Source organism: Miscanthus floridulus, chromosome 4, assembly GCF_019320115.1.
Source record: "Miscanthus floridulus cultivar M001 chromosome 4, ASM1932011v1, whole genome shotgun sequence".
In the NCBI taxonomy this organism is placed as follows: domain Eukaryota; kingdom Viridiplantae; phylum Streptophyta; class Magnoliopsida; order Poales; family Poaceae; genus Miscanthus; species Miscanthus floridulus.
The window spans coordinates 3,623,024-3,639,414 of NC_089583.1; positions in this window are offsets into that span (position 1 = coordinate 3,623,024).

Genomic DNA, 16,391 nt, shown 5'->3' on the forward strand with positions numbered 1-16,391 from the left:
ACCACCCACCAACATCACCAAATACTTCGGGGAGACAAACCCAGGTATTTGGCTCGAAGACTTCCGGCTCGCCTGCCGGGCCGGAGGAGTGGATGATGATATTTCATCATTTAGTATCTTCCCATTTGCGTGGGGGAGCATGTTCGGGCATGGCTTGAATTCCTCCCATACGACAGCATCCGCGACTAGGCAGACCTCAAGAGGGTCTTCGTCGGAAATTTCTAGGGGACGTATGTCCACCCTGGAAACTCCTGGGACCTCAAGAGCTGCAAGCAGAAGCCCAGTGAGTCTCTATGGGATTATATCCGCAGGTTCTCCCAATGATGCAACTCCCACCCTAATGTCGTCGATGCGGACGTCATCAGCACATTCCTCTCCGGGACGAACTGCGAGTCCCTGATCCATAAGCTTGGCTGCCTGAAGCCCTGTACCACCCGCGACCTGCTTGACGTCGCCACTAACCACACCTCTGGCAAGGAGGTGGTCAGAGCGGTCTTCAGTGGAGGCCAGGACAAAGTCAAGGCCAAGCGTGCGGACCAAGATGAGGGCCCCTCCACACAGAGGGGCAAGAAGAACAAAAAGGATCGGCATCGATCGGACAACACCACAATGGTCGCCGCGGCTGATCGCACGGGCAAGCAGCCCCAACAGGGGCTACCTGACCACTTTAACAAGCTCATGGACAGTCCATGCACCAACCATGCCTACTCCGTCAATCACCTCTTGTAGGACTGTGAGCTCCTCAAACGTTTTCTCTGACAGGCCGGCGGGCCAAAGGAGGGAGACGGCAAAGAGCTGGCAGCCAAGAAAGGAGGCGTGGCAGGCAAGGATGGAGATGGCTTCCCCGAACTTGAGGAGTGCATCATGATCTTCAGCGGGTTCGGCACCATCTGGACAAAACGCCAGCACAAGGTGCGTTATAGGGAGGCATACGCCGCTGAGACAGCCATCCCCTCCTTCCTCAGCTGGTCGGAATCTCCGATCACCTTCGATCGGAGGGACAATCCCTCCCATGTCGCAAGGCCAGGATGCTACCTGCTCGTTGTTGACCCCATCGTCCACAACAAGCATCTCACCAAAGTGCTGATGGACGGAGGCAGCGGCCACAACATCCTATACATCGACAACCTCGATGCCATGCGCATCCCCCGATCGAAGCTCCGCCTAGTGGGCCCCCCCTTCCACGGGGTAATCCCAGGAGCGCAGGCATACCCGCTCAGACAGATCAATCTGCCCGTCATGTTCGGCAGCCGGTCCAACTTCCGCTCGGAGGTCCTCACCTTCGAGGTGGTAGACTTTCTAGGGTCCTACCATGCCATCTTGGGGAGGCCATGCTACACAAGATTCATGGCAATCCCCAACTACACCTATCTCAAGCTGAAGATGTCGGGACCAAATGGCATCATCACCGTGAGTAGCGCCTTCCCGCACGCCTTCATGTGCGACCGTGAGCACTACAAGCTCGCCACTGCGGTCGTCAACTCATCCGAACTCTGGCGGCTCGGGGAGTCATCAACCCCAGCAGTCCCAGACTACAACAAACCGACTTCCTTGACGGCCTTCCGCCCACTCAAGGAAACCAAGGCGGTAGGTATCGACCCCGCTGACCAAACCAAAACACTGCGGATCGGGACCCAGCTCCCGGCCAAATATGAATGCAAGCTCATTGACTTCCTACGCACCAATCACGATGTCTTCGCATGGCAGCCTTCTGACACGCCTACCTTGGGAGGTCGCCGAGCATGCTCTACGCCTCGTCCTAGGCTTGAAGCCCGCCAAGCAGTGCCTGTGTCACTTCGATGATGAGAGACGCAGGGCCATAGGCGAGGAGATCGCTAAACTCCTGGCAGCTAGGTTCATTAGAGAGGTATTCCACTCCGAATGGCTTGCCAATCCCATTCTTGTTAAAAAGAAGACCAGGAAGTGGAGAATATGCGTTGATTATACTGGCCTCAACAAAGCATGTCCAAAGGACCACTTTCCCTTGCCACGCATAGACCAGATAGTCGACTCCACCTTGGCTTGGGAGATCCTCTCCTTTCTGGATGCCTACTCAGGCTATCACCAGATTGCGATGAAAGAATCCGATCAGCTCGCAACCTCGTTCATCACCCCGTATGGTTCGTACTGCTACGTGACCATGCCTTTTGGCCTAAAGAATGCTAGCACCACCTACCAAAGGTGCATGCAGCATTGGTTCACCGACCAAATCGACCTACTCGATCAGCCTAATCAGGCCGAGTGGCCAAAACTAATGATTGCCATCTACGTTGATGACATCATGGTCAAAACGGCTCAAGCTCACGACCTGATCACAAACTTGGCCGCAACATTCGTGAACCTCCAAAGGTTCAACATCAAGCTGAATCCCAAAAAATGTGTTTTTGGGGTTCCGAAGGGGAAGCTGCTTGGATACATCGTGTTCGAGCGCGGCATCGAGGCCAACCTCGAAAAGATCACGGCCATTTCCAACATGGGCCCCATATTCAACGTCAAGGGCGTACAAAGGCTCACCGGCTGTCTGGCTACCCTAAGCCGCTTCATCTCTCGGCTCGACGAACGGGGGATGCCGCTCTACAAGCTCCTCAAAAAGACGGACGCCTTCGTTTGGACTGAGGAAGCCCAGTAGGCTCTGGAAAGCCTCAAAGCGTCCCTGATGTTGGCCCTGATCCTCGTCACTCCCGAAATGGGGAGAACCCCTCCTCCTGTACATCGTGGCAAGCAACCATGTCGTGAGTGCCGCCTTGGTCGTCGAAAGGGAGGAACCAGGACACCAGCTCAAAGTCCAGCGACCCATATACTTCGTCGGGGAGGTACTCACTGACCCAAAGCTCTGGTACCCCTAGGTCCAGAAACTCCTGTACGCCGTGCTAATGGCGACCAGGAAGCTCCTACACTACTTCACCAACCACGAAATTGCGGTCATCACATCATACCCACTCGGAGACATCATCCGCAACTACGACGCCACGGGACGAATCTCCAAGTGGGCGCTCGAACTCATGGGCCATGACATCAAATATACCCCTCGCACCGCTATTAAGTCTCAGGCTCTCACAGATTTTGTCGCCGAATGGATGGAGGTCCAGCTACCGACCCTGGACGTCACCCACAAGTACTAGACAATGTACTTCGACGGGTCCGTAATGGCGCCCGGCTTGGGGGCTGGGGTGGTTCTGATCTCCCCGGACAGGAGTAGGCTCCGCTACGCCATCCACCTCCACTTTTTAGCTTCAAACAACGCCGTGGAATACGAGGCCCTTATCAATGGACTACGCATCACCATTGAGCTCGGTGCTATGCGACTCTACGTTCGCGGTGACTCGGAGTTAGTCGTTGATCAGGTTATGAAGGAGTCCTCCTACAAAAGCCCCCTCATGACAGCATACTGCCAAGAGGTGCGCAAGATCAAAGACAAATTCTAGGGGATCGAACTGCATCACGTCCCTCGAAGAGACAACGATACCACCGATTTCCTCACAAAACTGGCTGCCAGGCGGGATCCGTCCCCGAGCGGGGTCTTCATCAACGATGTCCACGAGCTGTCCACCCGCATGCCAGAAAGTTCAATCCAAACACACCCCGATGCCCAACCGATGCTCGGGGGCTCTGACCCCAACGCCAAACCAGCGTGCAGGGGCTCTGATCCCAGTACCTCTATGACGACGTCACCCGCAAACGTCACGGTATTGGCACTCAATCAAACCGACTGGCGAGTGCTTCTACTCGCCTACCTCCTTGAGGAGGTCCTCCCGCCCAAAAGGACCGAAGCTCGATGGATCGCTCGATGCACCAAGACCTTCGTCGCGCTCGGTGACGAGCTCTACAAACGGAGTCCATCAGGGGTACTCATGAAGTGTATCTCCACCAACCAGGGAAGGCAGCTCCTCCTCGAGGTCCATGCCAGGATTTGTGGACATCACATAGCCCCAAGGTCGCTGGTCGGAAAAGCCTTTCGCCAAGGTTTTTACTGGCCCACCGTGCTATGAGATGCAGAGGAGGTCGTCCGCAGGTGTGAAGGATGCCAGTTCTATGCTCGACAAACCCATTTGCCGACACATGAGCTCCAAACCATTCCCATCACCTGGCCATTCGTGGTCTGGGGCCTCGACATGGTGGGACCCCTCAAGAAGGGCCCAGGCGGTTTCACTCACCTACTCGTAGCAGTCGACAAGTCCACCAAATGGATAGAGGCCAAGCCCATCACCAACATCCGCTCGGAGGAGGCAGTCAAGTTCTTCCTCGACATCATCTACTGGTTTGGCGTTCCTAATTGTTTCATCACTGACCATGGGACTAACTTCACCGGAAAGAAGTTTCAAGACTTCAGCAATGGACACAGCATCAGGATCGACTAGGTTTCGATCGGACATCCATGAACTAACGGTCAGGTCAAACGTGCTAATGGCATGGTCCTCCAAGGACTTAAGTCACGCATCTTCGACTGACTCAACAAGTACACCGGGCGATGGGTTGCAGAGGTCCCAGCGATCCTTTGGAGCCTAAGAACGACCACAAATCGATCCACAGGGTTCACACCCTTCTTCCTAGCCTACAGAGCTAAGGCAGTATTACCCTACGACCTCGACCACGGCACCCCAAGAGTGAAGGCTTTCGACCGTGACCGAGCCATAGAGGCTCAGCAAGATGCAGTCGACCTACTCGAAGAGGCCCGTGAAACGACCGTCATCTGCTCCGCTCGCTACCAGCAAACTCTCCGCAGGTATCACGAAAGGAAGATCAGAGGGAGGATACTCGAAGTCGGCAATCTTGTACTCCGGAGGACCCAATCGACGAAGGAAAAACACAAGCTCTCTCCACCATGGGAAGGGCCCTATATGGTGACTGAAGTAATCCAACCGGGCGCCTACCGACTGGAGGACAACAACGGCAATGTTCTCACTAACACTTGGAACATTGAACAAAACCATCGGGCTTCCGAAGTCGATCGAACGGCTCGGAAAGACACACCGAGACACAGGTAGGAAGCAAAGGGACGCCCCATGTAGGCCATGCCAACTCCGTCACGAATGATAGGTATGGGTCCCGGTCAGACATTTCCAACTAAAGCTCTCCGAACCCCGTCACTCAAGTCATCAAGGTAAAAAACACAAACCCCCTCTATTTCCTTATAATCATTTCATACATTCATACGCGCATTCATTCCATACGCCCGTGCCTCCCGAACGATTCGGGCCCTGAACCGCCCGGGGGCTCAGGAACTAAGCATCGCACGTGCAGCGAAATGCATCACAATGCTCCGTGTTGCGTCATGAAGCGGTGGTTGCCTCATTCGACATGAGCAACCAATAGAGTCAGGAGAGAAAATCATAGATGAGCCCCGTGCAGCCCTCGCCCGGTCTGGCAGACTGGGTCATCTCAACCTTCTCGTTCGATCCTAAACCTTTCGCCAGGCCCACAGAATCTCCATCGAGGGGAGGCCGTTAGGCCACCTGGGTCGGTCTCCGAAACGACCTAGGCATCTGCCGGGTAGCAGGTAAAGGAGTAGTGGAATGTCACAAGAGGGCTATGCCGACCCCGTCACGAACGACGAACCAGGATTCCGCTCGATCACACCCGTTAGCGAACTCACCGAGTGCGTCACTTGAGCCCGAGCGATCGGGACAAGTGACAAAACTCAGCACCTCCAGTTGTGAGGAACCGAGGATGGGGTAACGCACATAACTCACACCGACCCCTAATAAAGCCCGGCAAGGCTCGGGGGCTCAAGACACAAAACACCTGGGTCTGCGACCCCGATCTCGCCCCATCCGACTACGCTTCCGACTGCACTCCAAGCGCCTGGGTCCGCGACCCCGATCTCGCCCCGCGACTCCGACTCACCCGATCCCACGGCGCGCACTGACGCCAGGATCAGTAAGCTCTGTCTCGTCCAAACTAACTACCTCACCCGATCCCACGACGCGCACCGACGCCAGGATCCGCGAGCTCCCTCTCACCCAGTCTCTCGAGCGACTAAAACACCTTAGCTGCACAACGACGCCCTGGCTAGAACAAACTCCATCTCAAACTAAAACCACGCACATACGCCCGCTAAGCCAAACACCCCCAGACGGTTCTACCCGAACCGCCTGGGGGCTTGGGGGCTACACCCGCGGGTGCGCTCGCGCGCACCCACCGACAAAACGGAAACCTCCCCCACTGACAGCACAGGAAAACCCCCCAGACGGTTCTGCCTGAACCGCCCGAGGGCTCAGGGCTACACCCGCGGGTGCGCTCGCGCGCACCCGCCGGCAAAACAAAAATCCTCCGGACGATTCTGCCCGAATCACCCAGAGGCTCAGGGGCTCCTATCGGGTTCATAAACCTGGGGTCCCTAAGGGACCAGCTTCCACGCCGAGGCTCGGCCCAAACAGGCAGCACACAAACTCATGGGCCGGCCCAAGAGTCTAAAACTGGACGTAGGGCACGTTGCCTGAACCAGTATAAACCCTGTGTCATTGAGTGCTAGGCCACATCCGATCACAACGTAAGGCAAAACTACAAATATTTACTAGTTGGTCACATTCTGCACCGACAGATAGATTCCATACTTGGACTGGTGACCAATGGTGAGCAAGCCCTAATTAAGTCTAAGAAAAAAAACAATCTTAATGAGTAGGGGCATGTAATAAGATTTGGTCACTTTTTTCATAGAATGATACCAGGACGTACGTTTTGTAGTTTAACATTTTATATACATAATAAAAAGAAGAAATCATGCATATTAGCACAGAGCAATAGAATTCTGCAATCGGCTAGCTTTTGTATAAAGTATCGAGTTGAGTTTCCTCTCGTCTTACCTGACTGAACAATGTCAGTTAGCTATGGTTATGGTCTCGGCACACTGCAGCAGGCTCTAATTGGGCTGGCCAGCTGATGTTAATGGGCTGGGCTGGGCTGGATATTCCCTGACGGATGCAATACAACATGACCATTTCGGGTCGACTGAATGAACACTGTGTTCCAATTCCAACTCTCCCTCGTTGGCAGCCACCACGCCGCCGCCCGCCATGGAAGAAGATGACCACATCAGCTGCCTCCCGGACGCCGTCCTCGGTGAGATCGTCTCCCTCCTGCGCACCAATGAAGGCGGCCGCACACAGCCCATCGCCTCCCAGTGGCGCAACATCTGGCGCTCCGCCCCCCTCAACCTCGATCTCCACGACCAGCCCCCTATCAAGCGCTGCATCCCGCTGGCCCATGTCCCTGGCATCTTCTCCTCACACCGGGGCCCCCGGCCGACGCTTCTCCATCCCCAGGAACTACTTCGAGAATGAGAGCTCAACTGCCACTACAGCTCCTCGACGGCCTCCAAGAGCTCGACTTCCACTATGGCTCTATGTGGTACTTGCGTCTGAGGATAAGATCAACATCTCCGCCACCATCGCCGCCGCTGCCATCTCGAGTTCTCGTCCACCCTCGTGTCGCCAGCTTCGGCGACTGCGGTTTCGTACATGAAAACAGCATCAGCGACCTTCACTTACCGCTTCTCAGGCAGTAAGCCTTATGAGTGTCCAAATTCCCGAGAGCTCTCTGTATGCCTTGCTCGCTGCTTGCCCTGTCTTGCAGAGCTTGATGCTAACTCAGAGCATCAGCTGCCTGTGGTAAACCCCATGCTGAAGTTTGGGACCTCTGTTTTTAAGGTACCGCCTCTCTAAATCCTTGTCCTCTCACATTCTTCATTGAGGGGATCCAGTTATCTTTGCCCTTAGTATTTATTTTGTGCTTACTAATTAATGCAGGGATCGTGTGTTGTTAACTCGACAATGGTGCTGCCCAGTGTCAAAGGTCTAGCTTTAACGCATATCAACGTTAGTTTGGATAAGGTCCTTGACTCCTTGCCTTCATGAAATGCTTTCCCTGCCTGGAGAACATATACATCAAGATGTCAACAATTTACTCTCGGGTGATTAAACATACTCTATAATAGTGTCCATCAGCATTCTTTTTCCAATTACTACTATTGCATCGATGCTTATTCTAAAGGTTTCTATATTCCTTCTGCCTTCTTCAGTTAATGCCAGAGGTAACAAATGAATGGCGTCACAAATAACCAGAGCTTTATTGGTACCCTTGGCATCCATCTAAAGAACATTGTGTTTTTTTCTTTCTCGATCACGCAAAGGTTTGCACGTCTCTGTATTAAGGTAGAGAAAATGTTTAATACAACATGCCATAGCGGCGCCCTAGGGGTCAGAAGAATTGTATATGAACACTTAGACCCACCCTAGTGTACTGATCAACCCGAAAAGAGGCGCTGGCTAGGTCTATGCCCGGGAAGCCGAGCGGCGGCGGTGCCGCTTGCGCGCCCCCACGTTTTTGTCCGGCGGGAACAACTCACGAAGCGCCTGCATGTTACCGGGGTCACCGCTGTAGATTTCTTCATACGCCTTCATGGACGACGTAGACGGAGACGACATCCCGCTGGTTTGTCCCACGCGCTTCAAGACAAGGTGCTCACCTCGCTTGGACGCCGGGATAAGCGACAGGCTCTGCGCCGCTATCTACTAACTCCTCTTGGGGAGCACGGGCAGTGCACGTCCGTTGTGGGATGTATCATCTCTGGGCAGCTCCAGGGGAGGTGGCTGCCTCGCCTTTGTCACTCACTCGATGAAGCGCTTGAGGCGTCCGTCGGTGAGGTCGTCTGAGGCGACGGAGTGCGGTTGATGGCGTCTGTGGCGTCCACGACCGTCGCGTCTCCCAAGGTGGCAGCCCCCAACAGCGCTGGGTCAGGGTGCGCCTCGACATCCACGATGTCGGGCTGTCCCCCCTGTGATAGCGTGACCTGTGATGGCCCCTGCATAGGCGACAATAGAGGCGAGTCCGTCGCCACTTGGCAGTCTTCCCCGGAGAATGGATGTCCACCAGCGATGCATCCATGCCCTGAGAGGCGGCTGTTGTAGCAGTCAAGCACCCAAGCGCTGCCTGGTGCTCCTGTTGGGGGGCTCACGACAAGCGAGGCGGCCAGCTCCTCAATCATGGGGTCGACCCATGCGGGAGGCCCCACGCACATGCACAGCCCAACGCTAGCGGATCTGGCTCGGGGAAGCAGCGGCAGCGGTGTTGTCGTCAAAGTCTGCCGGCACGCCCAAGCTAATGTCCCTCGTCGGCTTACTCCGGCGTCACTACCTTCGTCCTCGGATTCCGTTGGTGCCCCCAGCACGGCCCCATCCGGGCTCGGTGGACCGCCACGGGGCACATGCCGGGAGGCCAGTGGGTTGCCGCCACGAGCAGAGTGCCATGGCTGGTCAATACCCTTCGCCGCCGATGTCGCGGCACGCCTTGGGCGCTTGCAGTCCTTGGCGAGATGGCTGAAGTTATGGTAGCGCTGGCATCGTCGTGGCAACAGGCAAGTCGCTACTCGGTGCGAGTAGGAAAGGCAGTTGAAACACCTGCTATGAAGCTCTACGAGGATCCTCCTGATCTACAGAAGGTGCTTTGTGCCACAGCGAGGATCGGTCGAGACGCCCGTCGGTCGCATCTCCTGCCAGCGAAAGATCTCTCGCCACCGATCGACGTCGAGGGCAGAGACCTGTCCATGGCGGCCAAGGTATTGGAAGACAGGGATGCGCCCATCCACCAGCCGAGGAGGCATGCCGCACACCAGCTGGGGCGTGTGGTCGGATGCGATTCCTCAGCCTTCGCCTAGGTTCTTGTCGTTCTGCATCCGCTCCACCACGGCCCAGAACCGTGACCAAATGAGTTTGGGCGTGCGGCCAGGTGAAAGCTCTAGTTTGGTTTTGGTGAATTGATGAAACCCTAAGTGCTAACCAAGTTTATCAAGTGATCATGAGATAGGTAGCACACTTCAAGTGGAGAAGCTAATGAAGATCATAACATGAAAATGGTGATGGCATGGCGATGATCAAGGGCTTAAACTTGAAAAGAAGAAAGAGAAAAAACAAAAAGCTCAAGGCAAAGGTATAATTTGTAGGAGCTATTTTGTTTTAGTGATCAAGACACTTAGAGAGTGTGATCACATTTAGGTTTGATAGCCATACTATTAAGAGGAGTGAAACTCGTATAGGAATGCGGTTATCAAAGTGCCATTAGATGCTCTAACTCATTGCATATGCATTTAGGATCTAGCGGAGTGCTAACACCCTTGAAAATGTTTGTGAAAATATGCTAACACATGTGCACATGGTGATACACTTGGTGGTTAGCACAATTGAGCAAGGGTGAAGAAGACAGAGGAGATGCCAGCGTCGATCCAGTGACCGGACACAGGATCTGAATGCACCGGACGCTGATTGCCTGCGTCCGGTCACACTGACCTAGCGGTACAGTAGCTAGGGTACTCCACCAGACGCTGGGCTGTGTCCGGTCGAGGTGGACCGAACGCGTCCGGTCGAGGAAAAACGGATTTGGACCCTTACTGTGCTCGACCGGACGCTGAGGCTCCAGGGTCCGGTCAGAGCGCAGTGTGCCCAGTGAAGGGGTATAACGGCACTATTTCGTGGGGGCTTCTATTTAAGCCCCATGGCCGGCTTTGGCTCATATCTTTGGCCATTTTCATTGACATAGCAACCTTGTGAGCTAAGCCAAAGCCCTCCCACTCATCTCCATCATTGATTCATCATCATAGTGAGATTGGGAGTGATCCAAGTGCATTGCTTGAGTGATTGCATCTAGAGGCACTTGGTGTTCGTGTTTCGCTGTGGATTTCGCTTGTTACTCTTGGTGGTTGCCGCCACCTAGATGGCTTGGAGCAGCGAGGATCATCGAGTGGAGGGTGGTGATTGTCCCCGGCTCCGATCGTGGTGATTGTGAGGGGTTCTTGACCTTTCCCCGGTGGAGAGCCAAAAGGTACTCTAGTGGATTGCTCGTGGCTTGTGTGATCCTCATCTTGTGTTGGTTGTGCGGCACCCTATTGAGGGTTTGGCGTGTGAAGCCAATTAGCGCGTGAACCTCCAAGTGAGTGAATCGCCACAACGAGGAGTAGCTTGCCGGCAAGCAAGTGAACCTCAGTAAAAATCATTGTGTTCATCATTTGATTCCAAGGTGATTGGCCTTCATTGTTATTCATCTTTGTGATTGATTGGTTCCTTCCTCGACAAGGCGGTATAACCTTCTTGATCACTATCTTTACTTTATCGCAAACTAGTTGTCAAGCTCTTTAGTGTAACTAGTTGTGAGAGCTTGTTTGCTTGGTTAGTGTGGCTCTTTAGTTAGTCTTTGAGAGCACACTAACATAGGGTAGCATCATAGTTATTGTGTGAATAGATACTATCTAAACTAGAATTGCGGTAGGTGGCTTGCATTTTGAGTAGGCTAGCGCAACACTTGCTTCGCCTCATAATTGTCTAACCATTTTGTTAAGTGTTGTTGTAGAAATTTTATTAGGCTATTCACCCCCCCTCTAGCCATTAGGACCTTTCAAGTGGTATCAGAGCCGAGGTCGCCGTTATTTGAGGCTTAACAACCTTCGGTGTTAAAATGGCTCAAATCAACAACACCAAGAAGCCACCCCAATTTGATGGCTCAAATTATTCTTATTGGAAGTCAAAGATGACCACATATATCAAGTCAATCAATAGAAAGGTATGGAAGGTGGTAGAAACCAAAATTGAGATTGAGGATCCAGAAAATCCCACCGCCGCCGAATAAGTGCTTCTCCAAAATAATGACATTGCTCTAAGTGCCATTCATGATGCAATTGATGTGAGAACATTTGAGCAAATCAAGAATATTGAGATGGCTCATGAAGCTTGCAAGAAATTGGAAGAATCATTTGAGGGCACTCAAGCCGTGAAGGGTGCAAAGGCATATATTTTCAAAGAGAAGTTTGCCAGCTTCAAGATGAAGGAAGATGAGAGTGTGCCGGACATGTTCCATCGGATGGAAGTGATTGTCAATGATCTCAAAGCACTTGGTGAGAAGATAGAGGACAAGGACTTCTCCAATAAGTTCTTGAGACGTTTGCCCGCAAGATTTGGCATGTTGGTCACCTTACTAGTGAGAACCAGTTTGAACACAATGACACCAAACCAAATCTTGGGAGATATCATGACCGATGATGCTTATAGAGATGATGATGAGAAGGAAGAAAAGAGGGAGAAGAAAGATGAGAAGAAGGATGACAAGAAGAAGAGTATGGCATTCAAAGCCACATCATCCAAGGGCAAAGCTAAGCAAGAAACATCAAGTGAAGAAGATGAATCATGGGATGATGATGATGATGAGAAGATGGCTCTATTTGTCAAGAGATTTGGCAAGTTCATGGTGAAGAAGGGCTACCGTGCTAGAAGAAAGAAGTCTTCATCGAAGAACAAAGAAGAGTCAAGAAGGTGCTTCAAGTGTGGAAGCAAAGATCATCTTGTTGCTCAATGCCCATACAATAGTGACAATGATGATGACAACAACAAGAACAAGAAGAAGGACAAGAAGGAAAAGAAAGAGAAGAAGGGCAAGATGGCATTCAAGAAGAAGAAGGGTGGTTCATATGTAGTCACTTGGGATAGTGATGCTTCCTCAAGTGATGATGATGATGATAGTGATGATAACAAGACCACCAAGAAGAAGGTTCTTGCAAGCATTGCCATCAATGAGAAGCTTTCTCTCTTCGAATCTTCATCATGCTTCATGGCTAAGGCCACTAAGGTACAATCTTGTGATGATAAAAGCGATGAAGAATATGATGATGATAATGAACATAAAAATGAAAATGATAGTGATAGTGATGATGATGAACCTACTAAGGATAAATTATTTGACATGCTAGAAGATGCTAAGGAACACTTTGACATCAAGAGAAGGGAATGCAAGAGCTTGAATAAGGAGGTAAAAGCCCTTAAGCAAGCCCTTGATGAGCTCAAGGCAACTCATGAGAGGCTAGAGGAAGCCCATGAGAAGCTTGGCAAGGCTCACAAAAAGCTTGAAAAGGCTCATTCCACTTTGTTTAATGAACAAGATAAAAAGAAGCATGTTGAAACTTGTAATGTAGGTTTAACTTGTGATATAATTGATGAATCACTATCTATGCCTATCATTGTTGCTCCTACTAACCCTTCTTGTAGCACTTCCACTTCTACCTCATCTAGTAGTGATGGTCTCACTTTGTGACACCTCACTAGTAGTTGAGAATGAGAACCTCAAGAAGGAGGTCAATAAGCTCACTCACACCTTAGCTAAAGCTTATGGTGGTGAGGACCGCTTGCTTATGTGCTTGGGTAGCCAAAGAGCTTCTCTCTACAAAGAGGGATTGGGCTATACCCCCAAGAGAGGCAAAGCGGCCTTTGCTCCTCACAAGACTAGTTTTGTGAAGAACAACGGTCGGTTTTGCACTAGTTGCAAGCAAGTGGGTCACAAAGAGCAAGAATGCAAAAACAAGAGCAAAAATGCTAATGTATCCTCCATTAAGCTTGATTCATGCTATATGCTTACTAAGGGTACAAATGGTGTGAAGGCTAAGTTCATTGGTAAACCATGGATGGGCTCAAAGAAGAAAGCCATTTGGGTACCAAAGAGCTTAGTAACTAATCTTCAAGGACCCAAGCAAGTTTGGGTACCTAAAAATAATTGATCTTCTTTTGTAGGTCAATTACAAAGCCGGAGGAAGGCATTGGGTTCTTGATAGTGGGTGCACTCAACACATGACCGGTGATGCAAGAATGTTCAACTCAATCAACACCAATGGCAACGATGGTTATGATAGTATCACATTTGGTGACAATGGCAAAGGCAAGGTCAAAGGGCTTGGTAAGATTGCAATATCCAATGACATGAGCATATCCAATGTGTTGCTAGTAGAGAGCTTGAACTTCAATTTGCTATCCGTGGCTCAATTGTGTGATCTTGGATTCAAATGCATATTTGGGGTAGATGATGTAGAGATCATAAGTGTAGATGGCTCTAACTTGATCTTTGAAGGCTTTAGATATGAGAACCTATACTTGGTTGATTTCAATGCTAGTGAAGCTAGATTATCTACATGCTTGTTCACTAAGTCTAGCATGGGTTGGTTATGGCATAGAAGGCTTGGTCATGTTGGAATGAAACAATTGAATGGATTGGTTAAGCATGACTTAGTTAAAGGCTTGAAAGATGTTGTGTTTGAAAAAGATAAGCTTTGTAGCTCTTGTCAAGCCGGCAAACAAGTTGGAAACACCCATCCTAAGAAAAGCATAATGAGTACTAGTAAAGCATTTGAGTTATTGCACATGGATTTGTTTGGGCCAACACGATATACTAGTATCGGTGGAAATAAATATGGCTTTGTGATAGTGGATGACTACACTAGATACACATGTGTATTCTTTCTAGTGGACAAAAGTGATGTGTTTGCAACATTCAAATCATTTGTCAAAGGCATTTACAATGAGTTTGAAACAACCATCAAGAGAGTTAGAAGTGACAATGGTAGTGAGTTCAAGAACACTAGAATTGATGAGTTATGTGATGAATTTGGAATTAGACATCAATTCTTGGCCAAGTACACCCCTCAATCAAATGGCCTTGTTGAGAGGAAGAATAGGACACTCATTGATATGGCAAGGTCTATGCTTAGTGAGTACAATGTGAGTCAATCTTTTTGGGCCAAAGCTATCAACACGGCTTGCTATTGTAGCAACCGTCTCTATTGTCACAAGTTGAAAGAGAAGACACCATATGAGCTCTTGAATGGTAGAAAGCCCAACATTGCATATTTTTTGGTCTTTGGTTGCAAATGCTATATCTTAAAGAAAGGCACTAGATTGGGCAAGTTTGACAAAAAATGTGATGAAGGATTCCTACTTGGTTACTCCACTGCAAGCAAAGCATATAGAGTTTGGAATTTGGATAGTGGTACTCTTGAGGAAGTTCATGATGTTGAATTTGATGAAACCAAGGGTTCATAAGTAGAGAATGAGAACTTAGAAGATGTTAGAGGCATTCAACTTTCAAATGCCATGAAGAACATGGATATTGGTGAATTGAGGCCTAGGCAAGTGAATGATGATGAAGATGATCAAGTGCAAGTGCTCTCCAACTCAAATGTGCAAGATGATACAAATCAAGCTAGTGCAAGTGACTCTCATGACATTGATCAAGATCAAGTGGCTAGTACATCATCTCAACCCAATGATCTAGCAAGTGCAAGCAATCAAGTTCCATTGCTCCAACCAACAAGTATTGCAAGAGATCATCCTTTGGATACAATCATTGGTGATATTTCAAGAGGTGTGCAAACAAGATCAAGATTAGCATCATTTTGTGAACACTTCTCATTTGTGCCATCCATTGAACCAAAGAAGATAGATGAAGCTTTGAAGGATGTTGATTGGGTGAATGCTATGCATGAAGAATTGAATAACTTCACAAGAAATCAAGTATGGGAGTTGGTAGAGAGACCAAAGGGACACAATGTGATTGGAACCAAATGGGTCTTTAGAAACAAGCAAGATCAAGATGGGATAGTAGTAAGGAACAAAGCAAGATTGGTAGCACAAGGCTATACACAAGTTGAAGGTCTTGACTTTGGAGAAACATATGCCCCGGTTGCTAGATTGGAAGCAATTAGAATCTTGCTAGCCTATGCTTATGCCCACAACATCAAGCTCTATCAAATGGATGTCAAGAGTGCATTTCTCAATGGCTACATCAATGAAGAAGTATATGTTGAGCAACCTCCCGGTTTTGAAGATGACAAGAAGCCCAACCATGTGTACAAGTTGAAAAAGGCTTTGTATGGTTTGAAGCAAGCACCTAGAGCATGGTATGAGAGATTGAGGGATTTCCTACTCTCTAAAGGGTTCACAATGGGCAAAGTTGACACCACTCTTTTCATCAAGAAGATTGGAAAAGATCTTTTTGTATTGCAAATCTATGTTGATGACATCATATTTGGATCAACCAATCAAGAATTTTGTGATGAGTTTGGAAAGATGATGGCTAATGAGTTTGAAATGTCCATGATTGGAGAATTGAGTTACTTCCTTGGTCTTCAAATCAAGCAATTAAAGAATGGTACATTTGTGAGTCAAGGCAAGTACATCAAGGACATGATCAAGAAGTTTGGCATGATTGATAGCAAAGTCATTAGCAAACCAATGGGAACAAATGACAACTTGGATAGTGATACAAGTGGAAATATGGTGGATCAAAAGTTGTATCGGTCCATGATTGGAAGCCTACTCTATGTGACCGCATCAAGGCCGGATGTCATGTTTAGTGTATGCATGTGTGCAAGATTTCAAGCCTCACCAAGAGAAAGTCATTTGAAGGCTACAAAGAGGATATTGAGGTACTTGAAGCATATACCAAATGTTGGTTTGTGGTATTCCCAAGGAGCAAAGTTTGAGCTAGTTGGTTACTCCGACTCGGACTATGCGGGATGCAAGGTTGAAAGGAAGAGCACCTCGGGCACATGTCAATTGTTGGGAAGATCACTTGTTTCATGGTCATCA